The sequence below is a fragment of the Phyllobates terribilis genome, unplaced genomic scaffold (assembly GCF_046119375.1).
Source record: "Phyllobates terribilis strain yellow unplaced genomic scaffold, ASM4611937v1 Scaffold_3__8_contigs__length_932513732, whole genome shotgun sequence".
Taxonomy (NCBI): domain Eukaryota; kingdom Metazoa; phylum Chordata; class Amphibia; order Anura; family Dendrobatidae; genus Phyllobates; species Phyllobates terribilis.
In genome coordinates, this window is record NW_027362763.1 from 6,680,751 (window position 1) to 6,698,378 (window position 17,628).

General features: G+C 42.3%; 41 non-coding genes across 41 annotated transcripts; 14 read left to right on the plus strand and 27 right to left on the minus strand.

The window, feature by feature from the left end:
* The first annotated feature begins 10 nt into the window (after positions 1-10).
* On the plus strand, positions 11-84 carry TRNAN-GUU (transfer RNA asparagine (anticodon GUU)). Its single transcript has one exon. It is a non-coding gene; the product is annotated as a tRNA-Asn (tRNA).
* Positions 85-311: 227 nt separating this feature from the next.
* Positions 312-397, minus strand: TRNAY-GUA (transfer RNA tyrosine (anticodon GUA)). The gene is given in 2 exon segments: positions 312-347; positions 361-397. It is a non-coding gene; the product is annotated as a tRNA-Tyr (tRNA).
* A 109-nt stretch (positions 398-506) lies between these two features.
* TRNAA-AGC (transfer RNA alanine (anticodon AGC)) lies at positions 507-579 on the minus strand. The gene has a single exon. It is a non-coding gene; the product is annotated as a tRNA-Ala (tRNA).
* Positions 580-1,331: 752 nt separating this feature from the next.
* On the plus strand, positions 1,332-1,405 carry TRNAN-GUU (transfer RNA asparagine (anticodon GUU)). The gene has a single exon. It is a non-coding gene; the product is annotated as a tRNA-Asn (tRNA).
* Positions 1,406-1,632: 227 nt separating this feature from the next.
* On the minus strand, positions 1,633-1,718 carry TRNAY-GUA (transfer RNA tyrosine (anticodon GUA)). The gene is given in 2 exon segments: positions 1,633-1,668; positions 1,682-1,718. It is a non-coding gene; the product is annotated as a tRNA-Tyr (tRNA).
* Positions 1,719-1,827: 109 nt separating this feature from the next.
* On the minus strand, positions 1,828-1,900 carry TRNAA-AGC (transfer RNA alanine (anticodon AGC)). The gene has a single exon. It is a non-coding gene; the product is annotated as a tRNA-Ala (tRNA).
* Positions 1,901-2,652: 752 nt separating this feature from the next.
* Positions 2,653-2,726, plus strand: TRNAN-GUU (transfer RNA asparagine (anticodon GUU)). Its single transcript has one exon. It is a non-coding gene; the product is annotated as a tRNA-Asn (tRNA).
* A 227-nt stretch (positions 2,727-2,953) lies between these two features.
* On the minus strand, positions 2,954-3,039 carry TRNAY-GUA (transfer RNA tyrosine (anticodon GUA)). Its single transcript is given in 2 exon segments — positions 2,954-2,989; positions 3,003-3,039. It is a non-coding gene; the product is annotated as a tRNA-Tyr (tRNA).
* A 109-nt stretch (positions 3,040-3,148) lies between these two features.
* On the minus strand, positions 3,149-3,221 carry TRNAA-AGC (transfer RNA alanine (anticodon AGC)). Its single transcript has one exon. It is a non-coding gene; the product is annotated as a tRNA-Ala (tRNA).
* A 752-nt stretch (positions 3,222-3,973) lies between these two features.
* On the plus strand, positions 3,974-4,047 carry TRNAN-GUU (transfer RNA asparagine (anticodon GUU)). The gene has a single exon. It is a non-coding gene; the product is annotated as a tRNA-Asn (tRNA).
* A 227-nt stretch (positions 4,048-4,274) lies between these two features.
* On the minus strand, positions 4,275-4,360 carry TRNAY-GUA (transfer RNA tyrosine (anticodon GUA)). Its single transcript is given in 2 exon segments — positions 4,275-4,310; positions 4,324-4,360. It is a non-coding gene; the product is annotated as a tRNA-Tyr (tRNA).
* Positions 4,361-4,469: 109 nt separating this feature from the next.
* Positions 4,470-4,542, minus strand: TRNAA-AGC (transfer RNA alanine (anticodon AGC)). The gene has a single exon. It is a non-coding gene; the product is annotated as a tRNA-Ala (tRNA).
* A 752-nt stretch (positions 4,543-5,294) lies between these two features.
* On the plus strand, positions 5,295-5,368 carry TRNAN-GUU (transfer RNA asparagine (anticodon GUU)). Its single transcript has one exon. It is a non-coding gene; the product is annotated as a tRNA-Asn (tRNA).
* A 227-nt stretch (positions 5,369-5,595) lies between these two features.
* Positions 5,596-5,681, minus strand: TRNAY-GUA (transfer RNA tyrosine (anticodon GUA)). Its single transcript is given in 2 exon segments — positions 5,596-5,631; positions 5,645-5,681. It is a non-coding gene; the product is annotated as a tRNA-Tyr (tRNA).
* A 109-nt stretch (positions 5,682-5,790) lies between these two features.
* TRNAA-AGC (transfer RNA alanine (anticodon AGC)) lies at positions 5,791-5,863 on the minus strand. The gene has a single exon. It is a non-coding gene; the product is annotated as a tRNA-Ala (tRNA).
* Positions 5,864-6,615: 752 nt separating this feature from the next.
* TRNAN-GUU (transfer RNA asparagine (anticodon GUU)) lies at positions 6,616-6,689 on the plus strand. Its single transcript has one exon. It is a non-coding gene; the product is annotated as a tRNA-Asn (tRNA).
* Positions 6,690-6,916: 227 nt separating this feature from the next.
* On the minus strand, positions 6,917-7,002 carry TRNAY-GUA (transfer RNA tyrosine (anticodon GUA)). Its single transcript is given in 2 exon segments — positions 6,917-6,952; positions 6,966-7,002. It is a non-coding gene; the product is annotated as a tRNA-Tyr (tRNA).
* A 109-nt stretch (positions 7,003-7,111) lies between these two features.
* TRNAA-AGC (transfer RNA alanine (anticodon AGC)) lies at positions 7,112-7,184 on the minus strand. Its single transcript has one exon. It is a non-coding gene; the product is annotated as a tRNA-Ala (tRNA).
* Positions 7,185-7,938: 754 nt separating this feature from the next.
* Positions 7,939-8,012, plus strand: TRNAN-GUU (transfer RNA asparagine (anticodon GUU)). The gene has a single exon. It is a non-coding gene; the product is annotated as a tRNA-Asn (tRNA).
* Positions 8,013-8,239: 227 nt separating this feature from the next.
* On the minus strand, positions 8,240-8,325 carry TRNAY-GUA (transfer RNA tyrosine (anticodon GUA)). Its single transcript is given in 2 exon segments — positions 8,240-8,275; positions 8,289-8,325. It is a non-coding gene; the product is annotated as a tRNA-Tyr (tRNA).
* Positions 8,326-8,434: 109 nt separating this feature from the next.
* Positions 8,435-8,507, minus strand: TRNAA-AGC (transfer RNA alanine (anticodon AGC)). The gene has a single exon. It is a non-coding gene; the product is annotated as a tRNA-Ala (tRNA).
* A 752-nt stretch (positions 8,508-9,259) lies between these two features.
* TRNAN-GUU (transfer RNA asparagine (anticodon GUU)) lies at positions 9,260-9,333 on the plus strand. Its single transcript has one exon. It is a non-coding gene; the product is annotated as a tRNA-Asn (tRNA).
* A 227-nt stretch (positions 9,334-9,560) lies between these two features.
* TRNAY-GUA (transfer RNA tyrosine (anticodon GUA)) lies at positions 9,561-9,646 on the minus strand. The gene is given in 2 exon segments: positions 9,561-9,596; positions 9,610-9,646. It is a non-coding gene; the product is annotated as a tRNA-Tyr (tRNA).
* A 109-nt stretch (positions 9,647-9,755) lies between these two features.
* Positions 9,756-9,828, minus strand: TRNAA-AGC (transfer RNA alanine (anticodon AGC)). The gene has a single exon. It is a non-coding gene; the product is annotated as a tRNA-Ala (tRNA).
* A 752-nt stretch (positions 9,829-10,580) lies between these two features.
* On the plus strand, positions 10,581-10,654 carry TRNAN-GUU (transfer RNA asparagine (anticodon GUU)). The gene has a single exon. It is a non-coding gene; the product is annotated as a tRNA-Asn (tRNA).
* A 227-nt stretch (positions 10,655-10,881) lies between these two features.
* TRNAY-GUA (transfer RNA tyrosine (anticodon GUA)) lies at positions 10,882-10,967 on the minus strand. Its single transcript is given in 2 exon segments — positions 10,882-10,917; positions 10,931-10,967. It is a non-coding gene; the product is annotated as a tRNA-Tyr (tRNA).
* A 109-nt stretch (positions 10,968-11,076) lies between these two features.
* On the minus strand, positions 11,077-11,149 carry TRNAA-AGC (transfer RNA alanine (anticodon AGC)). Its single transcript has one exon. It is a non-coding gene; the product is annotated as a tRNA-Ala (tRNA).
* Positions 11,150-11,901: 752 nt separating this feature from the next.
* TRNAN-GUU (transfer RNA asparagine (anticodon GUU)) lies at positions 11,902-11,975 on the plus strand. The gene has a single exon. It is a non-coding gene; the product is annotated as a tRNA-Asn (tRNA).
* Positions 11,976-12,202: 227 nt separating this feature from the next.
* On the minus strand, positions 12,203-12,288 carry TRNAY-GUA (transfer RNA tyrosine (anticodon GUA)). The gene is given in 2 exon segments: positions 12,203-12,238; positions 12,252-12,288. It is a non-coding gene; the product is annotated as a tRNA-Tyr (tRNA).
* Positions 12,289-12,397: 109 nt separating this feature from the next.
* Positions 12,398-12,470, minus strand: TRNAA-AGC (transfer RNA alanine (anticodon AGC)). Its single transcript has one exon. It is a non-coding gene; the product is annotated as a tRNA-Ala (tRNA).
* A 753-nt stretch (positions 12,471-13,223) lies between these two features.
* TRNAN-GUU (transfer RNA asparagine (anticodon GUU)) lies at positions 13,224-13,297 on the plus strand. Its single transcript has one exon. It is a non-coding gene; the product is annotated as a tRNA-Asn (tRNA).
* Positions 13,298-13,524: 227 nt separating this feature from the next.
* TRNAY-GUA (transfer RNA tyrosine (anticodon GUA)) lies at positions 13,525-13,610 on the minus strand. The gene is given in 2 exon segments: positions 13,525-13,560; positions 13,574-13,610. It is a non-coding gene; the product is annotated as a tRNA-Tyr (tRNA).
* Positions 13,611-13,719: 109 nt separating this feature from the next.
* On the minus strand, positions 13,720-13,792 carry TRNAA-AGC (transfer RNA alanine (anticodon AGC)). Its single transcript has one exon. It is a non-coding gene; the product is annotated as a tRNA-Ala (tRNA).
* Positions 13,793-14,545: 753 nt separating this feature from the next.
* TRNAN-GUU (transfer RNA asparagine (anticodon GUU)) lies at positions 14,546-14,619 on the plus strand. Its single transcript has one exon. It is a non-coding gene; the product is annotated as a tRNA-Asn (tRNA).
* Positions 14,620-14,846: 227 nt separating this feature from the next.
* Positions 14,847-14,932, minus strand: TRNAY-GUA (transfer RNA tyrosine (anticodon GUA)). The gene is given in 2 exon segments: positions 14,847-14,882; positions 14,896-14,932. It is a non-coding gene; the product is annotated as a tRNA-Tyr (tRNA).
* Positions 14,933-15,041: 109 nt separating this feature from the next.
* TRNAA-AGC (transfer RNA alanine (anticodon AGC)) lies at positions 15,042-15,114 on the minus strand. Its single transcript has one exon. It is a non-coding gene; the product is annotated as a tRNA-Ala (tRNA).
* Positions 15,115-15,867: 753 nt separating this feature from the next.
* On the plus strand, positions 15,868-15,941 carry TRNAN-GUU (transfer RNA asparagine (anticodon GUU)). Its single transcript has one exon. It is a non-coding gene; the product is annotated as a tRNA-Asn (tRNA).
* Positions 15,942-16,168: 227 nt separating this feature from the next.
* On the minus strand, positions 16,169-16,254 carry TRNAY-GUA (transfer RNA tyrosine (anticodon GUA)). The gene is given in 2 exon segments: positions 16,169-16,204; positions 16,218-16,254. It is a non-coding gene; the product is annotated as a tRNA-Tyr (tRNA).
* Positions 16,255-16,363: 109 nt separating this feature from the next.
* TRNAA-AGC (transfer RNA alanine (anticodon AGC)) lies at positions 16,364-16,436 on the minus strand. Its single transcript has one exon. It is a non-coding gene; the product is annotated as a tRNA-Ala (tRNA).
* Positions 16,437-17,189: 753 nt separating this feature from the next.
* Positions 17,190-17,263, plus strand: TRNAN-GUU (transfer RNA asparagine (anticodon GUU)). The gene has a single exon. It is a non-coding gene; the product is annotated as a tRNA-Asn (tRNA).
* Positions 17,264-17,490: 227 nt separating this feature from the next.
* On the minus strand, positions 17,491-17,576 carry TRNAY-GUA (transfer RNA tyrosine (anticodon GUA)). Its single transcript is given in 2 exon segments — positions 17,491-17,526; positions 17,540-17,576. It is a non-coding gene; the product is annotated as a tRNA-Tyr (tRNA).
* Positions 17,577-17,628: the final 52 nt, after the last annotated feature.

The following is a 17,628-nucleotide window of genomic DNA, read 5'->3' on the forward strand; positions in this document are numbered from 1 at the left end:
AGAGGCTTGTGTCTCTGTGGCGCAATCGGTTAGCGCGTTCGGCTGTTAACCGAAAGGTTGGTGGTTCAAGCTCACCCAGGGACGTTGGTGTCTTTTGCTTGGGTATCATGCTACGGTTGAAGAACGTTCCTCTTTGGCCCACAGCAGGTCCCGCAAGTAAAGGCTATGTTGCTGCCACCTACGTTTTGAAAACCCAAGGTGCAACGGAGGAAAGTTTCCTGGACTAGATTTTTTTTATAGTCGTACAGAAGGAGCATAGCAGTGGTGTGTTTGCCAGTAGGTACAAAACATAAGATAGGACGAAGAAAATGTCCTTCGAGCCGGAATTGAACCAGCGACCTAAGGATTGCTAATTTACAACTACAGTCCTCCGCTCTACCAGCTGAGCTATCGAAGGCTTGTTTGGCCTATGGAGGAAAGCCTCCTAGGTCTAGCTGTGGGAGCCATGAGCAGTTTGCAAAAGAATCATCGCTCTACCAACTGAAAAAAACAATAAATGATAAATTTGGAGAATGCGGGCATCGATCCCGCTACCTCTCGCATGCTAAGCGAGCGCTCTACCACTTGAGCTAATCCCCCATGCCTGATGACCTTGTTTTTAGTTTCTTGCCACAACACATAACAATTTTCATATGCTGTGACACGTGCCATTGCATCCTCTTTCGTTTTTTTTTTTTTTTTTTTTTTTTTTTTAAGTGCGGATTACTTTTTGCCAAAGTTGAAGACCATAAGTGGAATTCATAAGGTGAATGTTGGCTTACAAATATGGGCAAGCAACTTTCTAGCAAACCTTTTCTACGTATATGGAAAACCAAATTGAAGGGAGTGAAATAAACCTAAATAGTTTGTAGAAGGAAGTTGTAATGTAGCACAATCCCATGCAGAAGCTTTAGACTTTTTTAGTTTGGTTTAATTTTTGAGCTCATTTTTATTTTTTGAGCTCATTTTTATTCTTTTAGCCGAAACGCGCTTGCTTTGACTGAAGCATTTTGGCAAAATGTAAAGGTGAATTCTATAAAAAAAAGCAATAACTTAGCAGAGGATGGTTTCGATCCATCGACCTCTGGGTTATGGGCCCAGCACGCTTCCGCTGCGCCACTCTGCTGCTGGTTACAGGTGATAAGAGGAGAACCTAATTACTGTCTGACTTCAGGTCCATGCGATGGAATTCATCAGTAAGAGCTTATTTGTGGGCTATTAGAGTATTCCTAGGGTTCTGCAATTGTTTCTTTGTTTCTATAGCTTTCTTTTATCATGTTATTCTTGCAAATCATCTGCGTAAATTGTGTTTGACCTGGCTGAGGCTGTCAGAAAATCAAGTAGAGGCTTGTGTCTCTGTGGCGCAATCGGTTAGCGCGTTCGGCTGTTAACCGAAAGGTTGGTGGTTCAAGCTCACCCAGGGACGTTGGTGTCTTTTGCTTGGGTATCATGCTACGGTTGAAGAACGTTCCTCTTTGGCCCACAGCAGGTCCCGCAAGTAAAGGCTATGTTGCTGCCACCTACGTTTTGAAAACCCAAGGTGCAACGGAGGAAAGTTTCCTGGACTAGATTTTTTTTATAGTCGTACAGAAGGAGCATAGCAGTGGTGTGTTTGCCAGTAGGTACAAAACATAAGATAGGACGAAGAAAATGTCCTTCGAGCCGGAATTGAACCAGCGACCTAAGGATTGCTAATTTACAACTACAGTCCTCCGCTCTACCAGCTGAGCTATCGAAGGCTTGTTTGGCCTATGGAGGAAAGCCTCCTAGGTCTAGCTGTGGGAGCCATGAGCAGTTTGCAAAAGAATCATCGCTCTACCAACTGAAAAAAACAATAAATGATAAATTTGGAGAATGCGGGCATCGATCCCGCTACCTCTCGCATGCTAAGCGAGCGCTCTACCACTTGAGCTAATCCCCCATGCCTGATGACCTTGTTTTTAGTTTCTTGCCACAACACATAACAATTTTCATATGCTGTGACACGTGCCATTGCATCCTCTTTCGTTTTTTTTTTTTTTTTTTTTTTTTTTTTAAGTGCGGATTACTTTTTGCCAAAGTTGAAGACCATAAGTGGAATTCATAAGGTGAATGTTGGCTTACAAATATGGGCAAGCAACTTTCTAGCAAACCTTTTCTACGTATATGGAAAACCAAATTGAAGGGAGTGAAATAAACCTAAATAGTTTGTAGAAGGAAGTTGTAATGTAGCACAATCCCATGCAGAAGCTTTAGACTTTTTTAGTTTGGTTTAATTTTTGAGCTCATTTTTATTTTTTGAGCTCATTTTTATTCTTTTAGCCGAAACGCGCTTGCTTTGACTGAAGCATTTTGGCAAAATGTAAAGGTGAATTCTATAAAAAAAAGCAATAACTTAGCAGAGGATGGTTTCGATCCATCGACCTCTGGGTTATGGGCCCAGCACGCTTCCGCTGCGCCACTCTGCTGCTGGTTACAGGTGATAAGAGGAGAACCTAATTACTGTCTGACTTCAGGTCCATGCGATGGAATTCATCAGTAAGAGCTTATTTGTGGGCTATTAGAGTATTCCTAGGGTTCTGCAATTGTTTCTTTGTTTCTATAGCTTTCTTTTATCATGTTATTCTTGCAAATCATCTGCGTAAATTGTGTTTGACCTGGCTGAGGCTGTCAGAAAATCAAGTAGAGGCTTGTGTCTCTGTGGCGCAATCGGTTAGCGCGTTCGGCTGTTAACCGAAAGGTTGGTGGTTCAAGCTCACCCAGGGACGTTGGTGTCTTTTGCTTGGGTATCATGCTACGGTTGAAGAACGTTCCTCTTTGGCCCACAGCAGGTCCCGCAAGTAAAGGCTATGTTGCTGCCACCTACGTTTTGAAAACCCAAGGTGCAACGGAGGAAAGTTTCCTGGACTAGATTTTTTTTATAGTCGTACAGAAGGAGCATAGCAGTGGTGTGTTTGCCAGTAGGTACAAAACATAAGATAGGACGAAGAAAATGTCCTTCGAGCCGGAATTGAAGCAGCGACCTAAGGATTGCTAATTTACAACTACAGTCCTCCGCTCTACCAGCTGAGCTATCGAAGGCTTGTTTGGCCTATGGAGGAAAGCCTCCTAGGTCTAGCTGTGGGAGCCATGAGCAGTTTGCAAAAGAATCATCGCTCTACCAACTGAAAAAAACAATAAATGATAAATTTGGAGAATGCGGGCATCGATCCCGCTACCTCTCGCATGCTAAGCGAGCGCTCTACCACTTGAGCTAATCCCCCATGCCTGATGACCTTGTTTTTAGTTTCTTGCCACAACACATAACAATTTTCATATGCTGTGACACGTGCCATTGCATCCTCTTTCGTTTTTTTTTTTTTTTTTTTTTTTTTTTTAAGTGCGGATTACTTTTTGCCAAAGTTGAAGACCATAAGTGGAATTCATAAGGTGAATGTTGGCTTACAAATATGGGCAAGCAACTTTCTAGCAAACCTTTTCTACGTATATGGAAAACCAAATTGAAGGGAGTGAAATAAACCTAAATAGTTTGTAGAAGGAAGTTGTAATGTAGCACAATCCCATGCAGAAGCTTTAGACTTTTTTAGTTTGGTTTAATTTTTGAGCTCATTTTTATTTTTTGAGCTCATTTTTATTCTTTTAGCCGAAACGCGCTTGCTTTGACTGAAGCATTTTGGCAAAATGTAAAGGTGAATTCTATAAAAAAAAGCAATAACTTAGCAGAGGATGGTTTCGATCCATCGACCTCTGGGTTATGGGCCCAGCACGCTTCCGCTGCGCCACTCTGCTGCTGGTTACAGGTGATAAGAGGAGAACCTAATTACTGTCTGACTTCAGGTCCATGCGATGGAATTCATCAGTAAGAGCTTATTTGTGGGCTATTAGAGTATTCCTAGGGTTCTGCAATTGTTTCTTTGTTTCTATAGCTTTCTTTTATCATGTTATTCTTGCAAATCATCTGCGTAAATTGTGTTTGACCTGGCTGAGGCTGTCAGAAAATCAAGTAGAGGCTTGTGTCTCTGTGGCGCAATCGGTTAGCGCGTTCGGCTGTTAACCGAAAGGTTGGTGGTTCAAGCTCACCCAGGGACGTTGGTGTCTTTTGCTTGGGTATCATGCTACGGTTGAAGAACGTTCCTCTTTGGCCCACAGCAGGTCCCGCAAGTAAAGGCTATGTTGCTGCCACCTACGTTTTGAAAACCCAAGGTGCAACGGAGGAAAGTTTCCTGGACTAGATTTTTTTTATAGTCGTACAGAAGGAGCATAGCAGTGGTGTGTTTGCCAGTAGGTACAAAACATAAGATAGGACGAAGAAAATGTCCTTCGAGCCGGAATTGAACCAGCGACCTAAGGATTGCTAATTTACAACTACAGTCCTCCGCTCTACCAGCTGAGCTATCGAAGGCTTGTTTGGCCTATGGAGGAAAGCCTCCTAGGTCTAGCTGTGGGAGCCATGAGCAGTTTGCAAAAGAATCATCGCTCTACCAACTGAAAAAAACAATAAATGATAAATTTGGAGAATGCGGGCATCGATCCCGCTACCTCTCGCATGCTAAGCGAGCGCTCTACCACTTGAGCTAATCCCCCATGCCTGATGACCTTGTTTTTAGTTTCTTGCCACAACACATAACAATTTTCATATGCTGTGACACGTGCCATTGCATCCTCTTTCGTTTTTTTTTTTTTTTTTTTTTTTTTTTTAAGTGCGGATTACTTTTTGCCAAAGTTGAAGACCATAAGTGGAATTCATAAGGTGAATGTTGGCTTACAAATATGGGCAAGCAACTTTCTAGCAAACCTTTTCTACGTATATGGAAAACCAAATTGAAGGGAGTGAAATAAACCTAAATAGTTTGTAGAAGGAAGTTGTAATGTAGCACAATCCCATGCAGAAGCTTTAGACTTTTTTAGTTTGGTTTAATTTTTGAGCTCATTTTTATTTTTTGAGCTCATTTTTATTCTTTTAGCCGAAACGCGCTTGCTTTGACTGAAGCATTTTGGCAAAATGTAAAGGTGAATTCTATAAAAAAAAGCAATAACTTAGCAGAGGATGGTTTCGATCCATCGACCTCTGGGTTATGGGCCCAGCACGCTTCCGCTGCGCCACTCTGCTGCTGGTTACAGGTGATAAGAGGAGAACCTAATTACTGTCTGACTTCAGGTCCATGCGATGGAATTCATCAGTAAGAGCTTATTTGTGGGCTATTAGAGTATTCCTAGGGTTCTGCAATTGTTTCTTTGTTTCTATAGCTTTCTTTTATCATGTTATTCTTGCAAATCATCTGCGTAAATTGTGTTTGACCTGGCTGAGGCTGTCAGAAAATCAAGTAGAGGCTTGTGTCTCTGTGGCGCAATCGGTTAGCGCGTTCGGCTGTTAACCGAAAGGTTGGTGGTTCAAGCTCACCCAGGGACGTTGGTGTCTTTTGCTTGGGTATCATGCTACGGTTGAAGAACGTTCCTCTTTGGCCCACAGCAGGTCCCGCAAGTAAAGGCTATGTTGCTGCCACCTACGTTTTGAAAACCCAAGGTGCAACGGAGGAAAGTTTCCTGGACTAGATTTTTTTTATAGTCGTACAGAAGGAGCATAGCAGTGGTGTGTTTGCCAGTAGGTACAAAACATAAGATAGGACGAAGAAAATGTCCTTCGAGCCGGAATTGAACCAGCGACCTAAGGATTGCTAATTTACAACTACAGTCCTCCGCTCTACCAGCTGAGCTATCGAAGGCTTGTTTGGCCTATGGAGGAAAGCCTCCTAGGTCTAGCTGTGGGAGCCATGAGCAGTTTGCAAAAGAATCATCGCTCTACCAACTGAAAAAAACAATAAATGATAAATTTGGAGAATGCGGGCATCGATCCCGCTACCTCTCGCATGCTAAGCGAGCGCTCTACCACTTGAGCTAATCCCCCATGCCTGATGACCTTGTTTTTAGTTTCTTGCCACAACACATAACAATTTTCATATGCTGTGACACGTGCCATTGCATCCTCTTTCGTTTTTTTTTTTTTTTTTTTTTTTTTTTTAAGTGCGGATTACTTTTTGCCAAAGTTGAAGACCATAAGTGGAATTCATAAGGTGAATGTTGGCTTACAAATATGGGCAAGCAACTTTCTAGCAAACCTTTTCTACGTATATGGAAAACCAAATTGAAGGGAGTGAAATAAACCTAAATAGTTTGTAGAAGGAAGTTGTAATGTAGCACAATCCCATGCAGAAGCTTTAGACTTTTTTAGTTTGGTTTAATTTTTGAGCTCATTTTTATTTTTTGAGCTCATTTTTATTCTTTTAGCCGAAACGCGCTTGCTTTGACTGAAGCATTTTGGCAAAATGTAAAGGTGAATTCTATAAAAAAAAGCAATAACTTAGCAGAGGATGGTTTCGATCCATCGACCTCTGGGTTATGGGCCCAGCACGCTTCCGCTGCGCCACTCTGCTGCTGGTTACAGGTGATAAGAGGAGAACCTAATTACTGTCTGACTTCAGGTCCATGCGATGGAATTCATCAGTAAGAGCTTATTTGTGGGCTATTAGAGTATTCCTAGGGTTCTGCAATTGTTTCTTTGTTTCTATAGCTTTCTTTTATCATGTTATTCTTGCAAATCATCTGCGTAAATTGTGTTTGACCTGGCTGAGGCTGTCAGAAAATCAAGTAGAGGCTTGTGTCTCTGTGGCGCAATCGGTTAGCGCGTTCGGCTGTTAACCGAAAGGTTGGTGGTTCAAGCCCACCCAGGGACGTTGGTGTCTTTTGCTTGGGTATCATGCTACGGTTGAAGAACGTTCCTCTTTGGCCCACAGCAGGTCCCGCAAGTAAAGGCTATGTTGCTGCCACCTACGTTTTGAAAACCCAAGGTGCAACGGAGGAAAGTTTCCTGGACTAGATTTTTTTTATAGTCGTACAGAAGGAGCATAGCAGTGGTGTGTTTGCCAGTAGGTACAAAACATAAGATAGGACGAAGAAAATGTCCTTCGAGCCGGAATTGAACCAGCGACCTAAGGATTGCTAATTTACAACTACAGTCCTCCGTTCTACCAGCTGAGCTATCGAAGGCTTGTTTGGCCTATGGAGGAAAGCCTCCTAGGTCTAGCTGTGGGAGCCATGAGCAGTTTGCAAAAGAATCATCGCTCTACCAACTGAAAAAAACAATAAATGATAAATTTGGAGAATGCGGGCATCGATCCCGCTACCTCTCGCATGCTAAGCGAGCGCTCTACCACTTGAGCTAATCCCCCATGCCTGATGACCTTGTTTTTAGTTTCTTGCCACAACACATAACAATTTTCATATGCTGTGACACGTGCCATTGCATCCTCTTTCGTTTTTTTTTTTTTTTTTTTTTTTTTTTTTTAAGTGCGGATTACTTTTTGCCAAAGTTGAAGACCATAAGTGGAATTCATAAGGTGAATGTTGGCTTACAAATATGGGCAAGCAACTTTCTAGCAAACCTTTTCTACGTATATGGAAAACCAAATTGAAGGGAGTGAAATAAACCTAAATAGTTTGTAGAAGGAAGTTGTAATGTAGCACAATCCCATGCAGAAGCTTTAGACTTTTTTAGTTTGGTTTAATTTTTGAGCTCATTTTTATTTTTTGAGCTCATTTTTATTCTTTTAGCCGAAACGCGCTTGCTTTGACTGAAGCATTTTGGCAAAATGTAAAGGTGAATTCTATAAAAAAAAGCAATAACTTAGCAGAGGATGGTTTCGATCCATCGACCTCTGGGTTATGGGCCCAGCACGCTTCCGCTGCGCCACTCTGCTGCTGGTTACAGGTGATAAGAGGAGAACCTAATTACTGTCTGACTTCAGGTCCATGCGATGGAATTCATCAGTAAGAGCTTATTTGTGGGCTATTAGAGTATTCCTAGGGTTCTGCAATTGTTTCTTTGTTTCTATAGCTTTCTTTTATCATGTTATTCTTGCAAATCATCTGCGTAAATTGTGTTTGACCTGGCTGAGGCTGTCAGAAAATCAAGTAGAGGCTTGTGTCTCTGTGGCGCAATCGGTTAGCGCGTTCGGCTGTTAACCGAAAGGTTGGTGGTTCAAGCTCACCCAGGGACGTTGGTGTCTTTTGCTTGGGTATCATGCTACGGTTGAAGAACGTTCCTCTTTGGCCCACAGCAGGTCCCGCAAGTAAAGGCTATGTTGCTGCCACCTACGTTTTGAAAACCCAAGGTGCAACGGAGGAAAGTTTCCTGGACTAGATTTTTTTTATAGTCGTACAGAAGGAGCATAGCAGTGGTGTGTTTGCCAGTAGGTACAAAACATAAGATAGGACGAAGAAAATGTCCTTCGAGCCGGAATTGAACCAGCGACCTAAGGATTGCTAATTTACAACTACAGTCCTCCGCTCTACCAGCTGAGCTATCGAAGGCTTGTTTGGCCTATGGAGGAAAGCCTCCTAGGTCTAGCTGTGGGAGCCATGAGCAGTTTGCAAAAGAATCATCGCTCTACCAACTGAAAAAAACAATAAATGATAAATTTGGAGAATGCGGGCATCGATCCCGCTACCTCTCGCATGCTAAGCGAGCGCTCTACCACTTGAGCTAATCCCCCATGCCTGATGACCTTGTTTTTAGTTTCTTGCCACAACACATAACAATTTTCATATGCTGTGACACGTGCCATTGCATCCTCTTTCGTTTTTTTTTTTTTTTTTTTTTTTTTTTTAAGTGCGGATTACTTTTTGCCAAAGTTGAAGACCATAAGTGGAATTCATAAGGTGAATGTTGGCTTACAAATATGGGCAAGCAACTTTCTAGCAAACCTTTTCTACGTATATGGAAAACCAAATTGAAGGGAGTGAAATAAACCTAAATAGTTTGTAGAAGGAAGTTGTAATGTAGCACAATCCCATGCAGAAGCTTTAGACTTTTTTAGTTTGGTTTAATTTTTGAGCTCATTTTTATTTTTTGAGCTCATTTTTATTCTTTTAGCCGAAACGCGCTTGCTTTGACTGAAGCATTTTGGCAAAATGTAAAGGTGAATTCTATAAAAAAAAGCAATAACTTAGCAGAGGATGGTTTCGATCCATCGACCTCTGGGTTATGGGCCCAGCACGCTTCCGCTGCGCCACTCTGCTGCTGGTTACAGGTGATAAGAGGAGAACCTAATTACTGTCTGACTTCAGGTCCATGCGATGGAATTCATCAGTAAGAGCTTATTTGTGGGCTATTAGAGTATTCCTAGGGTTCTGCAATTGTTTCTTTGTTTCTATAGCTTTCTTTTATCATGTTATTCTTGCAAATCATCTGCGTAAATTGTGTTTGACCTGGCTGAGGCTGTCAGAAAATCAAGTAGAGGCTTGTGTCTCTGTGGCGCAATCGGTTAGCGCGTTCGGCTGTTAACCGAAAGGTTGGTGGTTCAAGCTCACCCAGGGACGTTGGTGTCTTTTGCTTGGGTATCATGCTACGGTTGAAGAACGTTCCTCTTTGGCCCACAGCAGGTCCCGCAAGTAAAGGCTATGTTGCTGCCACCTACGTTTTGAAAACCCAAGGTGCAACGGAGGAAAGTTTCCTGGACTAGATTTTTTTTATAGTCGTACAGAAGGAGCATAGCAGTGGTGTGTTTGCCAGTAGGTACAAAACATAAGATAGGACGAAGAAAATGTCCTTCGAGCCGGAATTGAACCAGCGACCTAAGGATTGCTAATTTACAACTACAGTCCTCCGCTCTACCAGCTGAGCTATCGAAGGCTTGTTTGGCCTATGGAGGAAAGCCTCCTAGGTCTAGCTGTGGGAGCCATGAGCAGTTTGCAAAAGAATCATCGCTCTACCAACTGAAAAAAACAATAAATGATAAATTTGGAGAATGCGGGCATCGATCCCGCTACCTCTCGCATGCTAAGCGAGCGCTCTACCACTTGAGCTAATCCCCCATGCCTGATGACCTTGTTTTTAGTTTCTTGCCACAACACATAACAATTTTCATATGCTGTGACACGTGCCATTGCATCCTCTTTCGTTTTTTTTTTTTTTTTTTTTTTTTTTTTAAGTGCGGATTACTTTTTGCCAAAGTTGAAGACCATAAGTGGAATTCATAAGGTGAATGTTGGCTTACAAATATGGGCAAGCAACTTTCTAGCAAACCTTTTCTACGTATATGGAAAACCAAATTGAAGGGAGTGAAATAAACCTAAATAGTTTGTAGAAGGAAGTTGTAATGTAGCACAATCCCATGCAGAAGCTTTAGACTTTTTTAGTTTGGTTTAATTTTTGAGCTCATTTTTATTTTTTGAGCTCATTTTTATTCTTTTAGCCGAAACGCGCTTGCTTTGACTGAAGCATTTTGGCAAAATGTAAAGGTGAATTCTATAAAAAAAAGCAATAACTTAGCAGAGGATGGTTTCGATCCATCGACCTCTGGGTTATGGGCCCAGCACGCTTCCGCTGCGCCACTCTGCTGCTGGTTACAGGTGATAAGAGGAGAACCTAATTACTGTCTGACTTCAGGTCCATGCGATGGAATTCATCAGTAAGAGCTTATTTGTGGGCTATTAGAGTATTCCTAGGGTTCTGCAATTGTTTCTTTGTTTCTATAGCTTTCTTTTATCATGTTATTCTTGCAAATCATCTGCGTAAATTGTGTTTGACCTGGCTGAGGCTGTCAGAAAATCAAGTAGAGGCTTGTGTCTCTGTGGCGCAATCGGTTAGCGTGTTCGGCTGTTAACCGAAAGGTTGGTGGTTCAAGCCCACCCAGGGACGTTGGTGTCTTTTGCTTGGGTATCATGCTACGGTTGAAGAACGTTCCTCTTTGGCCCACAGCAGGTCCCGCAAGTAAAGGCTATGTTGCTGCCACCTACGTTTTGAAAACCCAAGGTGCAACGGAGGAAAGTTTCCTGGACTAGATTTTTTTTATAGTCGTACAGAAGGAGCATAGCAGTGGTGTGTTTGCCAGTAGGTACAAAACATAAGATAGGACGAAGAAAATGTCCTTCGAGCCGGAATTGAACCAGCGACCTAAGGATTGCTAATTTACAACTACAGTCCTCCGTTCTACCAGCTGAGCTATCGAAGGCTTGTTTGGCCTATGGAGGAAAGCCTCCTAGGTCTAGCTGTGGGAGCCATGAGCAGTTTGCAAAAGAATCATCGCTCTACCAACTGAAAAAAACAATAAATGATAAATTTGGAGAATGCGGGCATCGATCCCGCTACCTCTCGCATGCTAAGCGAGCGCTCTACCACTTGAGCTAATCCCCCATGCCTGATGACCTTGTTTTTAGTTTCTTGCCACAACACATAACAATTTTCATATGCTGTGACACGTGCCATTGCATCCTCTTTCGTTTTTTTTTTTTTTTTTTTTTTTTTTTTAAGTGCGGATTACTTTTTGCCAAAGTTGAAGACCATAAGTGGAATTCATAAGGTGAATGTTGGCTTACAAATATGGGCAAGCAACTTTCTAGCAAACCTTTTCTACGTATATGGAAAACCAAATTGAAGGGAGTGAAATAAACCTAAATAGTTTGTAGAAGGAAGTTGTAATGTAGCACAATCCCATGCAGAAGCTTTAGACTTTTTTAGTTTGGTTTAATTTTTGAGCTCATTTTTATTTTTTGAGCTCATTTTTATTCTTTTAGCCGAAACGCGCTTGCTTTGACTGAAGCATTTTGGCAAAATGTAAAGGTGAATTCTATAAAAAAAAGCAATAACTTAGCAGAGGATGGTTTCGATCCATCGACCTCTGGGTTATGGGCCCAGCACGCTTCCGCTGCGCCACTCTGCTGCTGGTTACAGGTGATAAGAGGAGAACCTAATTACTGTCTGACTTCAGGTCCATGCGATGGAATTCATCAGTAAGAGCTTATTTGTGGGCTATTAGAGTATTCCTAGGGTTCTGCAATTGTTTCTTTGTTTCTATAGCTTTCTTTTATCATGTTATTCTTGCAAATCATCTGCGTAAATTGTGTTTGACCTGGCTGAGGCTGTCAGAAAATCAAGTAGAGGCTTGTGTCTCTGTGGCGCAATCGGTTAGCGCGTTCGGCTGTTAACCGAAAGGTTGGTGGTTCAAGCTCACCCAGGGACGTTGGTGTCTTTTGCTTGGGTATCATGCTACGGTTGAAGAACGTTCCTCTTTGGCCCACAGCAGGTCCCGCAAGTAAAGGCTATGTTGCTGCCACCTACGTTTTGAAAACCCAAGGTGCAACGGAGGAAAGTTTCCTGGACTAGATTTTTTTTATAGTCGTACAGAAGGAGCATAGCAGTGGTGTGTTTGCCAGTAGGTACAAAACATAAGATAGGACGAAGAAAATGTCCTTCGAGCCGGAATTGAACCAGCGACCTAAGGATTGCTAATTTACAACTACAGTCCTCCGCTCTACCAGCTGAGCTATCGAAGGCTTGTTTGGCCTATGGAGGAAAGCCTCCTAGGTCTAGCTGTGGGAGCCATGAGCAGTTTGCAAAAGAATCATCGCTCTACCAACTGAAAAAAACAATAAATGATAAATTTGGAGAATGCGGGCATCGATCCCGCTACCTCTCGCATGCTAAGCGAGCGCTCTACCACTTGAGCTAATCCCCCATGCCTGATGACCTTGTTTTTAGTTTCTTGCCACAACACATAACAATTTTCATATGCTGTGACACGTGCCATTGCATCCTCTTTCGTTTTTTTTTTTTTTTTTTTTTTTTTTTTTAAGTGCGGATTACTTTTTGCCAAAGTTGAAGACCATAAGTGGAATTCATAAGGTGAATGTTGGCTTACAAATATGGGCAAGCAACTTTCTAGCAAACCTTTTCTACGTATATGGAAAACCAAATTGAAGGGAGTGAAATAAACCTAAATAGTTTGTAGAAGGAAGTTGTAATGTAGCACAATCCCATGCAGAAGCTTTAGACTTTTTTAGTTTGGTTTAATTTTTGAGCTCATTTTTATTTTTTGAGCTCATTTTTATTCTTTTAGCCGAAACGCGCTTGCTTTGACTGAAGCATTTTGGCAAAATGTAAAGGTGAATTCTATAAAAAAAAGCAATAACTTAGCAGAGGATGGTTTCGATCCATCGACCTCTGGGTTATGGGCCCAGCACGCTTCCGCTGCGCCACTCTGCTGCTGGTTACAGGTGATAAGAGGAGAACCTAATTACTGTCTGACTTCAGGTCCATGCGATGGAATTCATCAGTAAGAGCTTATTTGTGGGCTATTAGAGTATTCCTAGGGTTCTGCAATTGTTTCTTTGTTTCTATAGCTTTCTTTTATCATGTTATTCTTGCAAATCATCTGCGTAAATTGTGTTTGACCTGGCTGAGGCTGTCAGAAAATCAAGTAGAGGCTTGTGTCTCTGTGGCGCAATCGGTTAGCGCGTTCGGCTGTTAACCGAAAGGTTGGTGGTTCAAGCCCACCCAGGGACGTTGGTGTCTTTTGCTTGGGTATCATGCTACGGTTGAAGAACGTTCCTCTTTGGCCCACAGCAGGTCCCGCAAGTAAAGGCTATGTTGCTGCCACCTACGTTTTGAAAACCCAAGGTGCAACGGAGGAAAGTTTCCTGGACTAGATTTTTTTTATAGTCGTACAGAAGGAGCATAGCAGTGGTGTGTTTGCCAGTAGGTACAAAACATAAGATAGGACGAAGAAAATGTCCTTCGAGCCGGAATTGAACCAGCGACCTAAGGATTGCTAATTTACAACTACAGTCCTCCGCTCTACCAGCTGAGCTATCGAAGGCTTGTTTGGCCTATGGAGGAAAGCCTCCTAGGTCTAGCTGTGGGAGCCATGAGCAGTTTGCAAAAGAATCATCGCTCTACCAACTGAAAAAAACAATAAATGATAAATTTGGAGAATGCGGGCATCGATCCCGCTACCTCTCGCATGCTAAGCGAGCGCTCTACCACTTGAGCTAATCCCCCCATGCCTGATGACCTTGTTTTTAGTTTCTTGCCACAACACATAACAATTTTCATATGCTGTGACACGTGCCATTGCATCCTCTTTCGTTTTTTTTTTTTTTTTTTTTTTTTTTTTAAGTGCGGATTACTTTTTGCCAAAGTTGAAGACCATAAGTGGAATTCATAAGGTGAATGTTGGCTTACAAATATGGGCAAGCAACTTTCTAGCAAACCTTTTCTACGTATATGGAAAACCAAATTGAAGGGAGTGAAATAAACCTAAATAGTTTGTAGAAGGAAGTTGTAATGTAGCACAATCCCATGCAGAAGCTTTAGACTTTTTTAGTTTGGTTTAATTTTTGAGCTCATTTTTATTTTTTGAGCTCATTTTTATTCTTTTAGCCGAAACGCGCTTGCTTTGACTGAAGCATTTTGGCAAAATGTAAAGGTGAATTCTATAAAAAAAAGCAATAACTTAGCAGAGGATGGTTTCGATCCATCGACCTCTGGGTTATGGGCCCAGCACGCTTCCGCTGCGCCACTCTGCTGCTGGTTACAGGTGATAAGAGGAGAACCTAATTACTGTCTGACTTCAGGTCCATGCGATGGAATTCATCAGTAAGAGCTTATTTGTGGGCTATTAGAGTATTCCTAGGGTTCTGCAATTGTTTCTTTGTTTCTATAGCTTTCTTTTATCATGTTATTCTTGCAAATCATCTGCGTAAATTGTGTTTGACCTGGCTGAGGCTGTCAGAAAATCAAGTAGAGGCTTGTGTCTCTGTGGCGCAATCGGTTAGCGTGTTCGGCTGTTAACCGAAAGGTTGGTGGTTCAAGCCCACCCAGGGACGTTGGTGTCTTTTGCTTGGGTATCATGCTACGGTTGAAGAACGTTCCTCTTTGGCCCACAGCAGGTCCCGCAAGTAAAGGCTATGTTGCTGCCACCTACGTTTTGAAAACCCAAGGTGCAACGGAGGAAAGTTTCCTGGACTAGATTTTTTTTATAGTCGTACAGAAGGAGCATAGCAGTGGTGTGTTTGCCAGTAGGTACAAAACATAAGATAGGACGAAGAAAATGTCCTTCGAGCCGGAATTGAACCAGCGACCTAAGGATTGCTAATTTACAACTACAGTCCTCCGTTCTACCAGCTGAGCTATCGAAGGCTTGTTTGGCCTATGGAGGAAAGCCTCCTAGGTCTAGCTGTGGGAGCCATGAGCAGTTTGCAAAAGAATCATCGCTCTACCAACTGAAAAAAACAATAAATGATAAATTTGGAGAATGCGGGCATCGATCCCGCTACCTCTCGCATGCTAAGCGAGCGCTCTACCACTTGAGCTAATCCCCCATGCCTGATGACCTTGTTTTTAGTTTCTTGCCACAACACATAACAATTTTCATATGCTGTGACACGTGCCATTGCATCCTCTTTCGTTTTTTTTTTTTTTTTTTTTTTTTTTTTTAAGTGCGGATTACTTTTTGCCAAAGTTGAAGACCATAAGTGGAATTCATAAGGTGAATGTTGGCTTACAAATATGGGCAAGCAACTTTCTAGCAAACCTTTTCTACGTATATGGAAAACCAAATTGAAGGGAGTGAAATAAACCTAAATAGTTTGTAGAAGGAAGTTGTAATGTAGCACAATCCCATGCAGAAGCTTTAGACTTTTTTAGTTTGGTTTAATTTTTGAGCTCATTTTTATTTTTTGAGCTCATTTTTATTCTTTTAGCCGAAACGCGCTTGCTTTGACTGAAGCATTTTGGCAAAATGTAAAGGTGAATTCTATAAAAAAAAGCAATAACTTAGCAGAGGATGGTTTCGATCCATCGACCTCTGGGTTATGGGCCCAGCACGCTTCCGCTGCGCCACTCTGCTGCTGGTTACAGGTGATAAGAGGAGAACCTAATTACTGTCTGACTTCAGGTCCATGCGATGGAATTCATCAGTAAGAGCTTATTTGTGGGCTATTAGAGTATTCCTAGGGTTCTGCAATTGTTTCTTTGTTTCTATAGCTTTCTTTTATCATGTTATTCTTGCAAATCATCTGCGTAAATTGTGTTTGACCTGGCTGAGGCTGTCAGAAAATCAAGTAGAGGCTTGTGTCTCTGTGGCGCAATCGGTTAGCGCGTTCGGCTGTTAACCGAAAGGTTGGTGGTTCAAGCTCACCCAGGGACGTTGGTGTCTTTTGCTTGGGTATCATGCTACGGTTGAAGAACGTTCCTCTTTGGCCCACAGCAGGTCCCGCAAGTAAAGGCTATGTTGCTGCCACCTACGTTTTGAAAACCCAAGGTGCAACGGAGGAAAGTTTCCTGGACTAGATTTTTTTTATAGTCGTACAGAAGGAGCATAGCAGTGGTGTGTTTGCCAGTAGGTACAAAACATAAGATAGGACGAAGAAAATGTCCTTCGAGCCGGAATTGAACCAGCGACCTAAGGATTGCTAATTTACAACTACAGTCCTCCGCTCTACCAGCTGAGCTATCGAAGGCTTGTTTGGCCTATGGAGGAAAGCCTCCTAGGTCTAGCTGTGGGAGCCATGAGCAGTTTGCAAAAGAATCATCGCTCTACCAACTGAAAAAAACAATAAATGATAAATTTGGAGAATGCGGGCATCGATCCCGCTACCTCTCGCATGCTAAGCGAGCGCTCTACCACTTGAGCTAATCCCCCATGCCTGATGACCTTGTTTTTAGTTTCTTGCCACAACACATAACAATTTTCATATGCTGTGACACGTGCCATTGCATCCTCTTTCGTTTTTTTTTTTTTTTTTTTTTTTTTTTTTAAGTGCGGATTACTTTTTGCCAAAGTTGAAGACCATAAGTGGAATTCATAAGGTGAATGTTGGCTTACAAATATGGGCAAGCAACTTTCTAGCAAACCTTTTCTACGTATATGGAAAACCAAATTGAAGGGAGTGAAATAAACCTAAATAGTTTGTAGAAGGAAGTTGTAATGTAGCACAATCCCATGCAGAAGCTTTAGACTTTTTTAGTTTGGTTTAATTTTTGAGCTCATTTTTATTTTTTGAGCTCATTTTTATTCTTTTAGCCGAAACGCGCTTGCTTTGACTGAAGCATTTTGGCAAAATGTAAAGGTGAATTCTATAAAAAAAAGCAATAACTTAGCAGAGGATGGTTTCGATCCATCGACCTCTGGGTTATGGGCCCAGCACGCTTCCGCTGCGCCACTCTGCTGCTGGTTACAGGTGATAAGAGGAGAACCTAATTACTGTCTGACTTCAGGTCCATGCGATGGAATTCATCAGTAAGAGCTTATTTGTGGGCTATTAGAGTATTCCTAGGGTTCTGCAATTGTTTCTTTGTTTCTATAGCTTTCTTTTATCATGTTATTCTTGCAAATCATCTGCGTAAATTGTGTTTGACCTGGCTGAGGCTGTCAGAAAATCAAGTAGAGGCTTGTGTCTCTGTGGCGCAATCGGTTAGCGCGTTCGGCTGTTAACCGAAAGGTTGGTGGTTCAAGCCCACCCAGGGACGTTGGTGTCTTTTGCTTGGGTATCATGCTACGGTTGAAGAACGTTCCTCTTTGGCCCACAGCAGGTCCCGCAAGTAAAGGCTATGTTGCTGCCACCTACGTTTTGAAAACCCAAGGTGCAACGGAGGAAAGTTTCCTGGACTAGATTTTTTTTATAGTCGTACAGAAGGAGCATAGCAGTGGTGTGTTTGCCAGTAGGTACAAAACATAAGATAGGACGAAGAAAATGTCCTTCGAGCCGGAATTGAACCAGCGACCTAAGGATTGCTAATTTACAACTACAGTCCTCCGCTCTACCAGCTGAGCTATCGAAGGCTTGTTTGGCCTATGGAGGAAAGCCTCCTAGGTCTAGCTGTGGGAGCCATGA